At 39.8% G+C, this 21,433-nt stretch overlaps 1 protein-coding gene across 3 annotated transcripts in view; it reads left to right on the top strand.

Annotated features, from left to right (window-relative positions):
* The window catches only part of atad2b (ATPase family AAA domain containing 2B), a 126,596-nt gene that overhangs the window by 71,584 nt on the left and 33,579 nt on the right, over positions 1 to 21,433 (top strand). The gene's annotated exons all lie outside the window — the stretch shown is intronic.

Below are 21,433 nucleotides of genomic sequence, written 5' to 3'. Positions count from 1 at the left end.
AAAGATGAGAACACATGTCTTTAGTTTTAAGATTTTAAAGATGATTAAAAACGCTTGGAAGATGCGGCTAATGGGAGTCATTGTTGGAGCATTCAAAGCAACTGCAAAACCCTCCATCAATGTTTTGTATACATACTGCAAGTCTATATATAATGGACATAACAGACATGTTCATAACAATATGTATTATGTTCAATATTTACCGTATTTGGATCATTTTAATCAATGGGGGGGACTGATGTCTTCAGCGCATTGATTTCCATTTCCATAGCAGCACACGTCTGACTTCCAGCAACAAATGTGTATTCCTACTTCCGGAAACAAAGGCGTGTGTGTTTTAATCATGGCAGAATCGATAACAGACAAGAAATGCGACTGTTTTTGGACAAATGAGGTTTCACAACCTTATATTTTTGAAGCTAAACATACAAGGGATTAACTGCCTCTTCTTGAAGCGAACACGAAGGAAGAGTGAGACGTAGAAGTAGACGAAAGCCGAGAGAGTGAGGTGAAAGTGGCGACTCTATAAAGGTGGAACTTGGAGCCAAGCTATTTGACATAAATGGACTGCTTACCCAACTGAAACGAAAACAATGACCCCGGCCAGCTGGACCAAACGCACAACTGTCCATCAAGTGAGTCACACTTTAAATATTGATCATGATACACGCAGCAAACTAGGCTTCTTATTTCAACTATAGTACATATGCTGTCGAGCTAACTGTGTATGAGCAAAACATAAAATTTAGGCTAATACTTTACAGATACTGTAATATGATTGTTAGGATGATTGTTCATGTTTTTAGTCAGTAAAGATTGGTGTACTATTGCAGTATTGTGAATGACAAACTTAAACACATTTCGTGTTGTCGTCGAAGCAAATGTACACTTTACGTAGTTAGCTTTTACGGCTAATACCAAAGCATGGCGATGTGTTACTACGCTAGAAAAAGAGCTCCTCAGTGTTCACTCTTACAATACCAATGGTTATTATACAGGTTACGGAACGTAATGAAGTATTGTTGACGGTTTTTGAATGCATTTTTAAAAGCGATTTAGAGGTAGAGCTGATTGCTCCCATTAGCTTCATTGGTAACCACCAAGTATGGAGCTATTTTTACAAGTTGGACTGCAAAAAAACACCTTTTGTCTTCTTGTCTCTCATTAGGATTGTGAACGATAGGCAAAATTTCCACCAAACAGTACAGTTCCCCTTTTAAGGCTAATGGCGAGCAGTGAAGAAATCACACACGATCAACGCCATGTTTGTTTACAATGAGCTCAGGGTAAGTTTACAGCAAAAGTAGGAGAAAAAGAGCGCTTGATTTGCTTACCTTAACCCACCCACAGGACTGTACAGCTCATTGGAGCGTTTTTTTGTATTTTATTTTAGTATGGGTTATCAAAGCCAATATCAGATTTATCGCCGTGGCATCATAATTCTCTGCTTCTTTTTAAGTGCAATGACAATAAAGTTCCATTCCTCACCAGTTCCATAATCGTCTGTTTTTTTTAATCAAAAAAGCGACAATATATTTAGTACATTTTCATACCAAATATAATGGTCATACAAGTCCTCCCTTTGCTTTTAGTCCCACACCCACCTATCAGCAAACAGCGGTGTTGTATTACTACATCCAGGTGTATTATACATGAACAGTGCACAGCACAAACACACTGTGGAGTGTCAACGGGAGTAAGCGGCCTCATTAGCGCAGCTTTCCCCTCTCCTAACCACTCGGAACATAACCACACCGCAGGGCAATTACATGCCCACCTGTTGTAAATAGCATGTCAGTGTAAAGCGGGTATGAGCATGGAGGGGGGAGGATGCAAACTAATAAGGATGTCACCTTGACCGCTCGTATTCAAAAATGTTCGATGGCTTCCATCAGTACAGAGCAAGTTTGTAATAGGATTTATATAATATGTACTCAATACTAGATGTATAGACACGTTCTGTATGACGTTCGTCTATCTGGAACAAGGTGGTGCCTGTCTACCATGAGCTAAGACATCCCTCTTGAGATATGAGAGGCCTCTCTGAGCCACCATGCTGTATGAGTCAGGGATTCATCAGTTTTTACGTCTCAGCCATGCTTTAATGATGTATATATGTAAATCAGACATTCATAATGATATCAGAATATGCATGAAAATGCAAATACTTTCAAATGTTGTTAATTTAATAAGCTACTGACAATAACCAATCCATAAACTTAATTGTCTTGGTCGGTGTCAACTCAAAAGTCAAAGATCTGTAGATAACAGGATGCTGTGATCCATCCAGACCCACACCTCCCGCCACCTGAACAGTTTTTCCCCCTCGGCCATCAGGCACATGAACAATAACAAGATCTGATAGCTCAGTTACAGCTCATGTTATTCTATTCTGTGTTATATGTGTTTTATGTTGCACGATTGCGCCAAGTAAAATTCCTAGTTTGTGAACCCGTTCTCAAACAATGGCAATAAAAACTCTTCTGATTCTGAAGAATCTTACCTGATCAATCAGTCACTATGGAATTCCTTTGGCTTAAGTGAAGAATTGTTTGTCAGTTAATCTTTGTCAAACACAGATTGTTTCTGTGTTCTACTGTCTTATCTACAATCGTCACATTTGTCGGACTAACAGTACCACAGAAGCTTGTTGCAGAGAGTCATTACCGTCGTTCTCCATCGGAAGCGCAATTAATTAGGCTAAGTCGGATGATTAATTTGTGACATTGGCATCCTGTTCTCACCTGGAGCTCCTCAGCGGTACAGCTATTACGCTAATTGATCACTGGTTCAGCCTAATGACATGACGCGACCCCACAGGCTGAAAGTGTCGCTACGTACATACATGCTCGCAAAATTGAACCTGGCACCATCACGTCATTTATGGCTTGGGTGCCAGACTGCACCGATCTGTGGAAAATGCGGAAACAGGCCATATTTTCAATGTAGATATATATCCATTTTGAATTAGTTTTTTTTAATCAACGTTTATTAATAATTTGCAATCACTTTTATTTCCGTCATCCTTAAAGTTCACCAATGTGTAGAAGAGACTAACTGAGTTTTAAAGCTTTGTCACTCGGGTTGCTGAAAAACTTTCCAGGCCAATGAGAATAATTGAGCAATAAGCAAAATAAATTCCACCCAAATGACAGCAGCTTCTTAAAATATGCCAAATCCCTCCTGCGTTTGTGTGTTAAAAGTTCCTTGTTGTGTCATTTTGGATTACCGTAAGGTAAAAGGAACTATGCAGAACTTTCCACAATGGCACTAAAGAGGTTTTTTCAGTTCTCGTTTTCAGGGCTGACCACTATGAAAACAAGACTGCAGCTCTGCCTGTCACTTACTCATCAAACCACACTATTATAATCTTTCTGGAAAACAAACGCCAGCCTTGCACTAAGTGTCAGTCAGTATTTTACTTTGTAGATTCCTCAGGATATTCTTGCTGAGAGCTGGGATACAGTACAATCTTTTGAGCTATGGCAATATTTACACAACACTTTTTTGAAGGCTAAGTATATTTGTGAAGAAGGTGTGAAAAGCAAAAGCGGCTGACAAACCCGCCTTGCTGAGGATGGTTTTGCGGTCCTCCCCTCTTCCTTCCGCTTGCCACTCAGTCACAGGAGGAGCGTAAGCCCCCGGGGGCCATTGGCTAGGCCCCAACTCAGGGTTCATTTGTGGTGCATCACCGCAAAGATCAAGTTCATTGCGAGTGCCATCCTTTCATTTATAATTGAGTCCCCCTTTCCTTATTCAGCCATGACTTTTTGCTTGCTCATGTCAGCCTCTGAACATGTTGCTACCGCCATTGACTGCCACACTCGATAGGGTATTTCATGAATCTCTGAAGTACAGTAGTAACTTTTCTTTCCTCTCTTTGGCTTCGTCAGCCTGCGCCGTTTTGATGTCACTGTCCGCCAGTGTTTTTCCACACAGAGGTGGACGGGTATTGTGCCTACACAACTGTTTGCAGAAGAGAAGAATAATGATGGCGGCTCTGCATAATGTGTCCTCTGCATCACTCAATAGCTTGCCCAAGGCAACAGCCGCTAAGGCTCACTCTCGTGGCTGGAACACTGCTGTGTCTCGCCTCCCACACCGACACCCCCCCATTTGCCTTGCATCTTACATCACATTAAGCGGGCCTCCCCTCCCCGTTGCCAATGTCAATCCGTGGCGAGGCCTTGACGAGGTATTTCAATTCATAATAAACACCCCTCTTCCCTTTTTATAGTGGGCTAAAGTAGTTACTGCATAAAAGGATGGCATGGGTTTGATTTTTTTCCCCGTTAAGGACAAAAAGGACAACAAGCGCCCAGGAAATTGGTTATTAAGAGGAGACTTCAGAGAACAAGGAGCATTGTTGAAGATAATTCCTCTGGCTTGATTTAGTCATAGTTGTCTTTTCCATTTGCAAGGACATGAGACTTACTGCGCCTCACCAAAGCAGTAAGTTCTGCCTTGTAGTTAATGCGTTTTGGGGACGCTATGATATCCTTACTCGTTTGTAATCGTAATTACAGCTTTTATCGGTGTTGTTTTTACTTGTTTGACAGCCGTCTTGCTAACTCCCTCAGGCAGTTGGCCACTCGTCACTTTCGCTTGCTTTGGTCACTGTACGGAGGAAACTCATTTTGGCATCTTGTTTCCATTATTAACAATGTCTGGTACAGACGGCAGGTGATAAATGGGACCCTTTGCTTTGTCCGGGGCTAATATTAGAACATGCTCGAGAACAGCAAGTAGCAAAGCACCTATCTTCAATTGTGAGATTGCAGCATTATTCGTCATTATCCGGGCGTCATTTTTTTCCCCTCAAGAGTTGCTTCTCAAAGGCAATCTGGAGCTTTCCGGGATGGGCACCAAGCATAGCTGCCATTTGGTGTGCACAAATGCCTCTTGGATTTTTGCGGCACCAAGCGTGAAATGAATATAAATCCTTATCCGTGCTGCCTCATGCTTCTACATATTGTTTTGGCTGCTGTTCACATGGCCTCACCCAAGAAAGACCATAAAATTAATGTATTCAACCATGCAAGCTCACTTCTCTCTACACCTCTAAAGAGATGTGACTCACATTAGACCACCCTGTAAGAATTTTAAATGTGCACAGACTGTTTTTAATTACTTCAAATTACTTCCTGAACCACACTTATCCGCACTAATAGCCGACATAGCCATTAAATCTCGACATTGAGGTGTATTTTCCTCTCTAACATAGCTGTCCCCTTTCCGGCTAACTAGTCATTAACACATGTCATTACAGTCAAGGGCAGTTCCCTAATTTATTAGCGTTTTCAAAGGCTGACTCCTATCTCTCTATGGTTAATTGTTATTCATCTTACCAGCAGCTACTAATGGCCCTGTAAACTTGCACCTTTAATGCGACAAATGTAGGTAAAAGCTTCAAACTGCAAGAGCGTTAGCTTTTATAGCAGCCTCATCACGCTGACTCCAGTCTTTGAGGTCAAGCTTTACATTAGTTTCTTCATCAGACTCAAACAAATGAACAATGCATTACAAATTATTTGTTCCAGACACCCAAAAATGTGAACACAAAACACATTTTATAGAGCATAATTACAGTTTTACGTGCAGGATTAATAAATTAAATAGAAAGATGAACATTTAACATTTTGTTTACCTTTACTGAAGACTCTTGTCATATACAGTGGAGAGGGCGAAGACGAGTGGAGAGTCACACAGGCGCCACGTTTGTACTTTGCTATGAGTTCTTTCTCAAATTCACCTTTATCAAAGTGATAACACTCGCAACATTCTTTACTCATGGTGGCTTTTTTTGCAGTCATAGTCACATAAAAGTGGGCCGTACAAAAACCGAGGTACCACTGTATTATTGGATTTTATTTTTCAAATAGAACAAGTCTATAAACTACTTCTGTTGTGATCTGGCGGTATGTAAAAAAAAATACATAATTCAAAACAAAAGCACTGACGTTTGTCGTGTTTTTTTAGGGATGCATGGGATATATTTATTTTCAAGACCGATAACCAATATAGAGTTTTCCTCTAGATAGCCAATAAACATGTGGCGGTAGGGCGTGGCTAAGGGCGCGGTCAACATGTCACACTTTCAGTGATCAGTCTTTTTTTGGTGGCTGAATTTTCAGTGACTAATTGATAATTTTTCACTAGTCAATAGTGTACTATTGATAAGCTATACATATCCAATTTTCTTATTTAAACGGGCATAGCAGGTCCATTCTATGTGTCATACTTGATCATTTCGACGAGAAAGTTCGCAACTTTTGGTCGCTGATAAAAAAGCCTTGCCTGTACCGGAAGTAGCAGACAAGTAGCGTGACGTCACAGGTTGTGGAGCTCCTCACATCCGCACATTGTTTACAATCATGGCCACCAGCAGCGAGAGCGATTCGGACCGAGAAAGCGACGATTTCCCCATTAATTTGAGCGAGGATGAAAGATTTGTGGATGAGGAAAGTGAGAGTGAAGGACTACAGGGCAGTGGGAGCGATTCAGATAGGGAAGATGCTGTGAGAGGCGGGTGGGACCTGATATTCAGCTGGGAATGACTAAAACAGTAAAAAAACACAAGACATATATATACTCTATTAGCCACAACACAACCAGGCTTATATTTAATATGCCACAAATTAATCCTGCATAACAAACACCTCCCCCCTCCCGTCCATATAACCCGCCAATACAACTCAAACACCTGCACAACACACTCAATCCCACAGCCCAAAGTACCGTTCACCTCCCCAAAGTTCATACAGCACATATATTTCCCCAAAGTCCCCAAAGTTACGTACGTGAGACTTTTTGAGACTTTTATCAGTAGGTTGCACAGTGAAGTACATATTCCGTACAATTGACCACTAAATGGTAACACCCGAATAAGTTTTTCAACTTGTTTAAGTCGGGGTCCACTTAAATTGATTCATGATACAGATATATACTATCATATATACTATCATCATAATACAGTCATCACACAAGACTATCATCAGGGAGTATACATTGAATTATTTACGTGACATGCACATAGCGGCACGCACGTACGGGCAAGCGATCAAATGTTTGGAAGCGTACTCACGGTACCGTGTCTGCGTATCCAACTCAAAGTCCTCCTGGTAAGAGTCTCTGTTGTCCCAGTTCTCCACAGGCCTATGGTAAAGATTGACTGTCATCTTGGGCGGTATAGCTCGGTTGGTAGAGTGGCCGTGCCAGCAACTTGAGTGTGTGCAGGTTCGATACCCGCTTCCGCCATCCTAGTCACTGCCGTTGTGTCCTTGGGCAAGACACTTTACCCACCTGCTCCCAGTGCCACCCACACTGGTTTAAATGTAACTTAGATATTGGGTTTCACTATGTAAAGCGCTTTGAGTCACTAGAGAAAAGCACTATATAAATATAATTCACTTCACTTCATCTTTCGGGAATGTAAACAATGAAACACCGGCCGTGTTTGTGTTGCTAAAGTCGGCCGCAATACACCGCTTCCCTCCTACAGCTTTCTTCTTCGCTGTCTCCATTGTTCATTGAACAAATTGCAAAAGATTCACCAACACAGATGTCCAGAATACTGTGGAATTTTGCAATGAAAACAGACGACTTAATAGCAGGCCATCATGCTGTCTCAAAATGTCCTCCACAATCCGTGACGTCACGCGCTGACGTCATCATACCGAGACTTTTTCAGCAGGATATGTCGCGCGAAATTTAAAATTGCACTTTAGTAAACTAACCCGCCGTATTGGCATGTGTTGCAATGTTAAGATTTCATCATTGATATATAAACTATCAGACTGTGGGTTTCAGTAGGCCTTAAAATTTTTCACGTAAAAAACCCCCTCATTTTTAAGGTGTGGCAGTTTATTTTTTGCCATGGCTCTGCGCCACAATCATGTAGGGGAAACCTACATAAATACACTTTCAGAAAATGTATTTATATCTGTTATTTTTTAAATGTAGATATAACTGTAGTGTGTGGAAACCTTTCTTTGCGGCTGGCTTTGGGGCAGTTTCGTGGCTTACAAAACGTTGTCGTGGCTATCCTGCAATTTCAGTTGGCTTATAAGTTTTAATGTGTTGAATTATGATGTTTCTTCAATGCAGAGTGTTTGCAGAACATTTGATTCAAATAGCAAACAATTAAAGAGTTAAACACGATCAACACCATGTTTTTTTAAAGTGAGTTTACGGGAAGTTGACAGCACAAGCTGAGAAAAAAAGAAGTGCTCACCCTAACTCACCAAACAGCACAGTACGGACAATCTAACCTCATCAAAGCTGTACCACGATTTCTGGCTTACTGTACAAAAGGATATAATGGAAACATAATTAAAAGTACAGTGAATGTACTGTGAGCAGTTATTACTGTTGGAAAATACAACATTTATGACCACAAAAAAGCAGCTTTTATCAGTCTATACTTATTCGGGTCAGACATCTCTAAATAGTGTTTGCAGCTGCCTGTGCATCAGGGCAGGATGCACCACAGGTACCGTCTAAACACTGACTTTTACCTGAACAGAGTGGAGGGAAGACTAAGATGGATTCCCTCGAGGAAAATGCAGAATCTGCCGAGTTCTCGTATCTCTACTGTTGCTGTTATTATGCACAAGATTGAAAAATGTTGTTTTGTGTGAGAGTGAAATTGCAAATTTTGAGATGCATTTCAGTCAGTCATAGTTGCGTTCTACAAATGTCACAACGAAGACTCAGCGATTCTATCAAGCGGGATGCCACTAAGCCCAGATATGCAGTGAAAGTAAAATTAAACAAACAACGCGGCCGCGTGAGTCTGCGTGAGATACGGAGGCGATGAACAATTGAGCGAATTGACTGATCGCCTTCATTTCCAGAAGCAAGGATGGTATCATTTATTGATCGGGACATTTCATTAAGTGTCAGCGCAAAAGTGTCACACTCCTTGACAAATGGCCGTCTTCCGTTTTATCACCCCGCAGTCCTGAATCACCATCACAGTCTTGGAAGCTTTCTTTGCAAACTACAGTGTTTTTTGTCTTGGCAACTTTCGGCTGTCCCTCCTTCCTTTGGCGTTCTCTCCAGGCACAAATCTGGTGATATTATTCTGAAGTACTTTGATTAGTTCATGCACAGTACCAGTAAAAAGTCCAAAGCTGTGGCACTGTACACACTGCCTAGCCCAATACAGTTGGTTACATCAGGTAAATCAACAATTGGAAAGACATTTCTCATTAGTGTAAACTAATTTGATGATAATACAAAGCAAGGCTACATCCCAAAACTCATACCCTTATAAAGTGATACTTTAGGATGCAAGTGCCACAGATCACGAGTCTTTCGAGATACAAACTGTGGCTCGGCTGATTGTTACGCTTTAGGTTAAAAGCAAATATTTAAGAATCTCGTAAGACCAAAACACCTGGTTTTACTCGTTAGCAATAGCTCATAGCTAGAGATTGACATGGAGGAGGCATGTCTTGGTTGGTAGAGCGGCTGTGCCAGCAACTAAAGGGTTCCAGATTCGATTCCGCTTCGGCCATCCTCGTCAGTGCAGTTGTGTCCACTTTACCCAACTGCTCCCAGTTCCACCCACACTGATTTAAATGGAGGTAGATAAGAGGTTTCACAATACAAAGCAATAATTTACTTTCAATAATATTTGGCTTTATGCAGACAGACTCTACCAGAGCTTTTGCCTACATCATTCTCCTAAAGTGAAGAAATAACTAACAAATTATACAGTGTAGAGGTGGGGGAAGTAATCGATTTTTACCGTATTTTCCGCACTATTAGCCGCACCTAAAAACCATAAATTTTCTCAAAAGCTGACAGTGCGCCTTTTAACCCGGTGCGCTTTATATATGGATAAATATTAAGATTCATTTTCATAAAGTTTCGATCTCGCAACTTTGGTAAACAGCCGCCATCTTTTTTCCCGGTAGAACAGGAAGCGCTTCTTCTTCTACGCAAGCAACCGCCAAGGTAAGCACCCGCCCCCATAGAACAGGAAGCGCTTCTTCTTCTACTGTAAGCAACCACCCGCCCGCGTAGAAGAAGAAAAAGCGCGCGGATATCACCGTACGTTTCATTTCCTTTGTGTGTTTACATCTGTAAAGACCACAAAATGGCTCCTACTAAGCGTCAGGGATCCGGTTCATGAAAAGACGCAATCTCTCCATCCACACACGGATTACTATTTCACAGCAACTGATATTCCTGTGAAACGCACTGTGGATACAACGGGAGCACGTACGGTGAATATTCGCACCACAGGGAATGAGAAGTCATCCTTCACTGTGGTTCTAGCTTGCCATGCTAATGGCCAGAAACTTCCACCCATGATGATATTCAAAAGGAAGACCTTGCCAAAAGAGACCTTTCTAGCCGGCGTCATCATAAAAAGCTAACTCGAAGGGATGGATGAAGAAAAGATGAGCGAGTGGTTAAGGTAAGTTTAAGTTTACGCGAAGAGGCCGGGTGGCTTTTTTCACGCAGCTCTGTCCATGTTGATATACGTATGTTTGTGATTGCACATTTGCGTACATTTTGGGAGTGAACAGAGTTGTTAGAACGCTGGTTTTTAATATATTATTAAAGTTTGACTGACCTATCTGACTGTTTTTTTGACATTCCTTTAGCGCAGTTAGATGCGGCTTACAACACCGGGCGGCTTATAGGTGGACAAAGTTTTGAAATATGCCGTTCATTGAAGGCGCGGCTTTTAACCCAGGGCGCCTTATGGTGCGGAAAATACGGTAGATTAATCGCAATTCGGACATGCATGATTATAAAATCGATTAGTAAATGTCAATAACGATAATCGATTTATTTTTTGTAAATAAAGTAATGCAGACAGTCCTAAAATTTGGCTGACTGCAGGGAGCTAACTCACCGAGAGATCCAACCATCTCCTTTATTATAGGGCATATATGTTCCAGTTTTGCACACATTTTCATTAATTTAATAAATGTGGGAATTAATTTAACTGTTTCTTATTACAAATGCACTGTTTTTTAAACGTTGCAAGTGATAAACGCTTATTTAGTGAAACGAAAAGAAATGTAAAATAGCATCAATATGCATAAATTAAAGATGCATCAATAATTTATTTTTTAATCGAATCGTAGCTCCTGAATCGTAATTGTAATCGAATCGTGAGGTGTTCAAAGATTCCCACCTCTAATACTGTGTTAATAATGTAATGTAATCCTAATACATAATACGAATGCAAGTAACCATTTAAAATAATAGAAAATATGGGTAACACTTTAGTATGGGGAACATTGGACACTTGGGGAACATATAAGGGTTAGGATAAGGGTTAGGGTTACTAATAAGCAATCATTCTGAGGTTATTGAGGGAAGACTCCTAGTTAATGGCTTACTGGTTGTATAATAAGGCCATGCAGAATAAGGCATTAATAAGTACTTAATAATGACTAATTAAGAGCCAATATGTTACTAATTTGCATGTTAATAAGCAACTAATTAATGGTGAATATGTGTTCCCCATACTAAAGTGTTACCAAAATATGATTTGTCATTACTGTAGAATTGTTTATCACTGTACTGTAATTGGAAGGTAAATAACTTTATCCTAAATAAATAAACAAAACATTAAATTGACTAATTTCTGTAGGTATACATTTCACCTAAATAGATATTGAACATGTTAGTGTATTTTTTTTCTCATTTGGAAAAATTGGGTCTGACATGTTTTTTTGTTCGTTGTTGTCATAAGATCATGGCCTTAGTTAGTAATACCGTGTACATTTTTCATTACCGAAAAACCGTAATTTATTAATGCATTTTAGGCAACACTGCTTACTTCCTGGAAACAAAGTCACAGCAGCGCTGGTGCATGCACACTAGCGTCGTTTGGCTTGAAAATCATGGCGGAACAAACTACACGGATTTGGATACGGAAATGTCCCCTCGGAGTAAACAGAGCCAAGCGCTTGGTTTAACTTAATTTTCCCTCGCTTCATTTTCGTGGAGTCTTGGCGTGCGTTTAAGAGCGCAATGCTGTTTTTAGACGGAGACAGGTGTGGACAATATTGCAGATTGACGCATCTGTCCCACTCTAAAAGTATACAGCGAAGGAGAAAAGCAATTGATGTTGCTTTTATATTTTCAATACAGCGTCCATCAGCTGTGACTGAGAGTTAATGACGTGAGGAATCATGCAGCAGTCGATGTGCGGGAACGTTGCCACAACTTGTTTATAAAGAAAGTATTTTGTTTGATTACTGGGACGCTCACTCGTCCTTTATTTAACTGCAAACTGTAGCAGTGTTCAAATAACATAAATACTAGCTATAATGTTTTGTAGTCACATCGAATTGAACGCAGGCTGTGAAAATTGTGTATTAGGCGTGAGAGGTATCTTGTTTATTTTTGTTGGCGAAACTATTGCACTGAACCACTCGGAGGTGTTGTTAGAGAGGAACAAAGCTTGTTTATTAGACTTCAGCTTCATTAGCCAAACTGCTTTGAGTTTTATATTGATATCAAAATGTAAACACCATGGTTTTTTTTACATTACTTGTGTTTTTTTCATGTCACAAAGGTATTACTTTAAAAACCATTCATGTGACAGCATTTTGTTAATGTTTTATGGTGTAAAGTTAATTCCTATATGACATATTTTTGCTCAAACTCTTAGTGGATCTGTCCTGATACAGCATCAACATGTAAATATAAATGTACATAAATAAAAAGCAAAAACCTCCCTCTATCAAAATGTAAAAATAGAGATAAAGACATCATGTAATGAGAAAAAGCTGACACGTTGCTATTATTAATGAACAAAAAAAACCAAATACTTGTTTTTAAGTATATGGATAACGTTTATCTATAGCCTTTTTATTAGACATTACAAATTACATGATGGCATTACGTTCACACCTCACCACAACACCGCTTTACCTAACAATCTGTAATCATGATTTCAATATTGATAAAAATAGTCTTTATTATTTTGGCCATAATTGGCAGCCCTATCCATAAGACCAGATCTCATACATGAACACTATTTTTATCTATATGGACAAAAAGTGCAATTATATCTTATGGCCATCAGGTGCCATTTTTAAAAATTCTTAAAAAATATATATTTTTGAATCTCGTGTCCATAAAGTGCTATCTTGCACAATTTTGAAATGTATTTGAGTCATTTTATTTTATTTTTTTGCCATATTACTTTCTTTACAATGCTTTTGTTTCTTTCATATGCACATTCAATTTCTACTTGAGGTCCATGAAACTGTGTTTTTATCTACAATAATGTTTCTCTTACAAAGGAAATCATTTTGAATGTGTTGTTTTCTTAAATTAAACTTGCTTAAAAGATTTCAGTATAAATATTTTTAGAAAATTTTGAGCACATTTAAAAATACCGCGATAATAATAACCGTGATAATTTTGGTCACAATTACTGTGATAAGAAATTTTCATACTGTGACATCCATAGTATGTAGAATGCTGGTGCCAGCAACTTCTACGATGGGTTTTTACAGATAAGTACCGGAACTTTTTTAGCTTCTCAAAAGTATTTAAAGTCAGCGGAATCACGACAGAACAAATGAGAGCCATTGCACGAGACAAAAGGTGGTGGACTTTATGTGAATTGGGCTCAAGCACGGTACAATTGGTGTAGTTGAAGCAAAAATGTAGGCTGTAAAAACATAATTCACATCATTTTAGGTTTGTGTATTCACAAACAAAATTTTATACATCCCAAAATGTTGCATTTTTTTCTCTGCCAAGATCCACAGGAATTTCAAATCAATTATGCACTGTGGGACCCAATGATTATTACATTACAGAAGTCAACACACATACTCAAAACAGCCCCCTGCTCTTGTTTTCCCCTGACCCTGAAGCGTGTGTATTCCCGCCAGCATGGATACACACTGTTTGCCCCCGTGTCCTATGTTTGAATTCATTTAGAATCACAGAGTAAGCCCTTTTTGGGGCCGGGGAATAATGTTGTTCATTGCCATGGAAACATATGCTTGCATTGAAATAGTGCGGATACATGCAGCACTCAGGTAGACAAACAAATCAGGTAAACTCTGAGGTTTGGAGAGGCGTGTTTGCGTGAGTTTGGAGTGATACGAGCAGGCTTGCTGTTTTCCCAAGCTAGAACGCAAAATAACAATAGTATACCGATCAACATAATTTTTGTAGTTTTTGAGAACGAACCAAGATACTAGTATTATTGTATGTACTGTTCCTATCAGGGTGTTTTTGTCTTTTGAGGTTTTCAGTAGTGAAAACCATATGTAGTCTGGAAGAGAAGCTCTGCATTTAAGACAAATGTGAAATATATCCCCTTAGTTTAAGCTACTGTTATCAAAGAATTTGATAATAAGCAACCAGACTGAACCCGTGACCTCAATATACTGTATCTGAGTGCATGCTGACAAATAAATAAATGATAAATGGGTTGTACTTATATAGCGCTTTTCTACCTTCAAGGTACTCAAAGCGCTTTGACACTACTTCCACATTTACCCATTCACACACACATTCACACACTGATGGAGGGAGCTGCCATGCAAGGCGCTACCAGCACCCATCAGGAGCAAGGGTGAAGTGTCTTGCTCAGGACACAACGGACATGACGAGGTTGGTACTAGGTGGGGATTGAACCAGGGACCCTCGGGTCGCGCACGGCCACTCTTCCACTGCGCCACGCCGTCCCCAGACAAGAGGTCCTCAGACATTTTGTGCCCCGCTGGAAAATAACTCCACCATCCTAAATGACAGGTAGAGAGTCTTGCTGGTCCTTAACCTTGTATGACACATTGACCTAGACAATATGTGATTTACTCACCTGCATGTGTCATTGGATATTTAGTTTAAGCTTTTCTCAATTTTGAGGCAGTGCTGTGTTCAAGTAGAGGCAAATGTTTCATCTCTACGTGCCATTTAGTTACCACTCCATGGTGTAACCAGTTAAGGTTAAACATTTTTTCAAAACATGCACCCCTTACTCTGTTGCTTGTGCTAGTATTTTTTTCACAAATACCTCACATGGTGAACATTTTCCCACAGCTCAATCCACTATGCAAAACATTCGCTGTAACTTTACGTTTTTAGCCCGACCACCAGGAAATTTTGTACATACCTCTAAGAAACTGATAATCATGTGTGTGAAAAGATTTGAGCAAAATTGGTTGAAAAACATTAAAGCAGAGCATTTTTGCAGGTGCACGCAAGTCGTTAACCGTATGTGTAATGCGTTTAAAACTTTGGGTTTGTGTGATATGTATACTAATATGCCACAAATGTCATTTACAGTCATGCAGTGTCCAATTTGTTTTTACATGACCGTAGATTAATAAGCATCTATTTTGCCCTGCATCATTGAAGCAGTAATTCAATGAAATAATTAAGTCAAATCAGTCAGTCAGAGACGCCTGTTCTTAATTGCACACTAAGGCATTCACAGGGTTATGCGCATGTTGTGAAGTCGTACTTTGGCCTCGCTGGAATGATTTATCGACTTAATACTTGCTGGTATGGCACTTTGGATTCTAGTGTGGAATTTCATCTCCGAGGCCCTCTGTGTACGCTCGGAAGCTGTTATTCATCCGAGCATTCTCATTTTGAGCACACAAAACGGGCTGAGTAAATATGATGGCACTTTTAATTATTATTACAAAAGAACACTGGCACTAGGGTCTTTTCTGCCATCATGCACCCTTCTTCACCTCACCAGCACCATCTCCCCCTCTGTGCTTGGCTGTTCATGCTCTGACAATTTTCATGCATCATTTAAGAGCTGTCTATGACAAGTCATTTGCTGCTACTCTCTCACCTTTTTTCTCTCATGAGTGCCTGCTACATATCATTGATGGTGATAGCTAACCCCTGCGAGCCCAACCTCCCCTGGGAGTTTGCCTTTCGTTGTGTGAGTAAGACATTGGATGGAAGAAGACATCTGTGTAGGATGGAAGGAAAATTGTGGAGTTCAGTTAACAGCTAAGAGATACATATTTTTTGCAAGCCGGGTGTTCTGCTTATTTTTTCTCTCTAATGCAGAGATGTCCAAAGTCCGACCCTTGAGGCCATTTGTGGCCCGCAGCTGGTTTTGTATTGGCCTGCAGATTGCACAGCCTTCATTAGAACATTGTGAAGAAGGGCCACAAAATGTTGAATGACACATACATTCTAAGAGTTAGTTGGCCATTTATAAATATTTCTGCACATCTTGACTTAAATTTGATTTGTTTTAACATATTTCATATAGCAAAGTGGCATCCGCATCCTTCAGCATTTCTGTATGGGGTCCTCGATGGATAAAACGGCGTATACCTCTGATTTAACGATGGTTTATAATTAAAAAAAAAAAGCTGAACTTTGGCACAAAACGTCAGTCTACCAGCAGCCGTTATTTGAATCTTGTCCGCAAGATACGTGTTTGACTCCCAGTTTGAGTAGGAATCTAACGATTAACAGTATTCATGATAAACCGCTATGAAACTCCCAATGGTTAGTATTACTGTTATAAATTAAAATTATCGTAAAACCGTGATTGATTACCACATTTCAATAAACTCACAAACTGGTGGTATTGGTCATTTCCTGGAAAAGAAAGAAAGTGTGCTGATTGCTAGCTAGCAGCAGACACCAAGGCTCACTCCGAATTTTCTCTCTTCCCCCTTCTCCCTTCTTAACCTTCTCTCTTGACTTTAGAATTTAGTGCTATGGCGAAGGGTTGAATGTACGTCCCTAAGAATTTGGATGTCGCTCGAGTTTTGTTATGTCATCAACCCTTGCCGGTTGCCAGCAATGACGTAAAGCAGGTGCGATAAATGTTAGTTTGCTTTCAAGATACCGTCGCACGGGATTTTCGGCTTTAGTTGGGCTCTTCTTTTCTTTCACCTGTCTACATCAAAAAGAAATCAGACCTTGTTGTTGTCGTTCCTGAAGCGGATCAGTTTGATACGTGTTCCCGTGGAAAAAAACGCATCAGATAGTTATGGCGTTACACATTGGTCTTACGTGTGTTTCCTGACACACAGCGATGGCAAAGTGGGAATGTAATGTACAGACTTTTTACAAACGTGCATCATGTTACATTACTGATGAGGCAGAAAAAAGGGAATGCAGTATTCAGAAGCAATAACCTAAGGTAGCTTCAACCGCAATGCTGGCTTGTTGTAATGAGCAATTAAACACACAACAATTGAGAACGTGACTTATTGTATCAGCTGTGCTGTTTATTCTTTCTACATTGAAAAAAAAAATAATACAACAACCAATTGAAAAATCGCCAATGTTTACATGGAGTATCAACAAATTAACATCTGAACAAAACATTAACGTAATTATTACGAAAATCAATAATTAAGCCCATTACATTCATAGTCTTCTCTTTGTTGGTTTTCTGCCATCGTTTTTAGCACGCACAGTGTAATGTTGGAAATTTGTCCTCCCGCTTGATATCTTAGGGAGGTCCCCTGGCTCACTTCATTTAAAGGGCTCTGCAACCCTCACAGTTGGCCCTCGCCTCTTACCTGATGGAGAATTCGGACACCTCTTGATTGACGTTAACATGCTAAACCAAGGGGGAAGGGCTAAAACAAGGAGGGCGGGGGATTATTCGGATTGAGCCCAATACTCGCGCTATTAGCTAGTGCCGTTAATCGCCAGCTAAATGCAAGTGCTGCTAATCACTACCTGGCAACCAGTGCGCTAAGCGCTAGCTGGCTTAAATGCTTAATGTAAAAGGTAACACAGGCTACTCTTTATTCTGCCCTGTCTGAATGTTGCAATTTAGTTTGCCATATATGTAAACAGTCCTTTGAGTTAGATTTGAAAAAAATAACGAGGTATTTTGTTGATATTCTTCACAATGAAGTCACTGTAAAATCAACCACACTAAATAAAGTACAATATATATACACATGAAGTGCACATTCATGTAGGAATCATGTTAGATTAATAATATCATTTAGAATAAACTGAAAAAAGCAATACAATTATGCAGTATGAAGGTTGAGCTCTAATGTCGTTAGCTAAATGTTAACGTACAATAGACTAGCTCATAGACGAGCTAACTCAAATTAGCATGGCCGATTGCAGTGGACGGATAAACAATCATTCACACTCATATTCATATCTATGGACAATGAAGCTAACATGCATCTTTTTGGAATGTTGGAGGAAACTGGAGAGCCCGGCACACGCACGGGTACAAATGCACACTCCACACAGCGATGTCCAAACAGAGGTTCGAAGATGCAACCGGTGTAAAGTAAGACGTTATTGTTTTTTAAAGTTATTATAGCCTATAGTACGTAAATAATAAACTATATATGGTATATCCATTCATAGAATATATCACTTAAATTGGTTTTCATGTAAAAAAAAGAAAAGAAAAGTGTTTTAATGTAAAAAAGAAAATCTATTTTAAAGGTGTGGCGGCAGTAATGTTGCCGTGGGGTTGCGCCACAATCGGTTACTTGTAGGGGAAACCCTGCAAAGTATTTAGCCATCTGTATTGCGACCATGCAGTAACTATGGCGCAAATGTCCAGACAAAGGGCTTACAAGAAGAGTATAATTTACTGTTTAAATCGTCATGAATACATTAGATTTTTTCTAAAACCTATTGAGAATCAGGATGTCTGCCACATATTATTAATTATGCAAAAGAGATTCCTCTTTACCTGATTTGTTATTCCAATGGCCCTTGACAGAATTACAATGGCAAAGACTTAAATGAGGCCACTGTAATCTATTAGGCATATACTTTTAAAAAGATTGTTATCACGGTGAAGTGCGTGAAGTAATGTTTTGGACGCCCTTTGTTACTTTAGAAGCGTTATGCAAAAGGGACAAGGGGTAAAAAAGGATGGATGGGTTCAAAAGCATCGTAACTAATTTACATGACACTATGTTGCGGGATTGCACATTTGTAAAGGAGATGCTATTAAATTCAAAACTGAAGTGGATCAAATTTAAAAACCGTACTTGCTCTTGGTGAAAGTTGGCAAATACTCTGTAATACTCATTACCACAACCTACTGGACTGGAGTTGGCCTGCATTGCCCTGCATGCCATGATTTACCAATTAAACGAGTCAGACCAACCTACGAAGAGATTGATCTACAAAGTGCCACTCTGGTTTTCTTTAAAGATACTTTATTGAAGACATTGTTAGCGTGGTTAAATGTCAATAGCTGCAAATAGATTTAAACCGGTCTTTTAAGAGTCTTTGTAATTTGAAATGTTTATATCTGTCTATAAGGCAATTGTGGTTTTATTCTGCTCTCTAAAAAACGTGACCTCTTATCGTGCACTTGCACTAAAAGAGCAGCAAGAGAAGGCAGCCACATTTTGACATTTTCTATCTTGCCCTCGACTCTTGCTCCTGAGAACAGGCTTTACTTTTTCCATTCTTTCCTAAAAGAAAATCACCAAACACCATCTCTCGTCGTTGCCGTCCAGTCATCTAGCCCTGTCCATTGTGTTTGTTTGTGGCTGCCTTTCCAACTTGTTGTCTTCTCTGAGGAACACCAAGTGTTCACATTTAAATGCAATCAGCATTTCTTCTTATTTGCATCCTCACTATGATGTAAATTGTGCCCTTTTAAGTATAATCAAGTAATGTGAAGATGTACCACATGTTATTGGTTGTTTAAAATTGCTATTCCAAACTCATATCTATTGTGTGGCCCGTAAAATCCGGGCTATAGAGCTCACCTAAATATAAGCTGCACCCACCTAAGTTTTGGACACATTTTTATTTTGTACATTTATTGGCTTGGCTGGACATTTCTTTCTATAAGTCGCATTTATACAGATTGAAACATGAAGTATGTACACATGTGCTTGTGTTTATTCACAAATTTAACAAAAGACAGTCCCTGTAACATGGTAAACAGTCTACGGAAAAACGCTGTCCTCAACCTCCGCCTGCGCGTTGGGTGTCACCAGGGTCGTCTTTTTAGGTGTCAAAGTTGAGGGGACTGGCGTTGCATCCTGAGTTTTTTCCACCTTGTTTTCGCTTTCACTTTCGTCTCAATGCAGTCACCTCTGGGCTTGTGGCTTATTCTTTGGTGCGCGGCAGTATGGCCTTTCAGGGCCAATTGGTGGTGGTGGATTTCTGTTCCGTGCGGTGGCTGTTCCCTTATCGCTTTCGGCTTTGGAGCTGCGTCCTGAGCATTTTGTCGTGTCTTGATGAGGTTGAGTGCATAACGCGCGATATGGCTAACAGAATGATTCCGTGAGTGTGTTTGATTTAATGTGAACAATTTAATTGGTCCACCGTGACCCATCCTGCAATTTCTTTGATCTGATGGGGGACGAGGAAAAATGTATTGGTGGCACGAGAATCTCATGAACCCGGAAAAAAAGCTATTAATAAGCTGAAGCATTATGTAAAGTGTGGGGGAAAAAAGTAGCGGCTAATTGTTTGGATTCAAAATGACGTCACGTCTGACTCATTGAATATGCGTGGTGGTCAAGCTTGCGGCTGTTCTCAATGGGTACCAGGCGAAATTTGGCCTTTCTCGAAGTTCGGCTGTACGAACCGTTTAAATCACGAAAAGGATAAACGTTTCTTCTGAGTTCCTCAAGAGGTTATCAAGAAAGGCGGAAGAGTGCAAGATTTTATGAAAAAAGACAACAAAAGTACCACGGAACAAGGGAGCAGAGCAGAAGAATGCACAAGTTTACAATGACCCTTCTGTTAAAGAATGGTTTCATATACTTTTAACCTTTAGTGTTTCCCATTTAAGTATTATCTATTTGTATTTCTTAAGACACATTTTTGCTATGAGTATTCCGTAGAGCACCAACTCAGTGAGTCTAAATAAAAGAAATCAAATGTGAGCAAAACCTAAAAAAGTTAATAAATACAATTTTCACCACATACACAATGTTGACATCTACAGTTATATTTTGATAAAGATGGGGAAATATACGCATACTTGAAACAGCGCGTGCTACTGCAAGGGCAGGCAACAAACATGACTGTAGACACAAAGTTGAATCATGAAATGCCACCTTACCTGAAAAAAACGATGCACGAGAGAGAGTCTTGATTCCAATCTCGTTGACCCAGCCACACACAGATGTTGTAGACCACCACTCTTTTCCAAGTTTTTATCTGTTGTTGTGTAGAATGGTGTATGGGGCACACAATAGTTCAATATGTTTGGGAACTGCACCGACAAATAATCCTTTATCACTCGACAAATCTTTTTTTGGGGGCGGGGGAAAGTATAGGGATCTATTCCATTGCATAGTTTGATTTTTTGCTCATATCTGCTTTTTGTAGGAAGATATAGGCTCCCTGTGTACTCGGATAGTGTATGCGCTGCCAGCCATCTTAGCTTGGTTGACCACCACTTGTTTTCACTTCCGGGAAGAAATCACTTGTCGGAATATAAGCAATAGACCGAAAAATGACATTATATAGTCATGGCCAAAAA

This window comes from Nerophis lumbriciformis, linkage group LG34 (assembly GCF_033978685.3).
Source record: "Nerophis lumbriciformis linkage group LG34, RoL_Nlum_v2.1, whole genome shotgun sequence".
NCBI classification, from domain to species: Eukaryota; Metazoa; Chordata; class Actinopteri; order Syngnathiformes; family Syngnathidae; genus Nerophis; species Nerophis lumbriciformis.
This window is presented reverse-complemented; position numbering and strand designations above follow the sequence as displayed.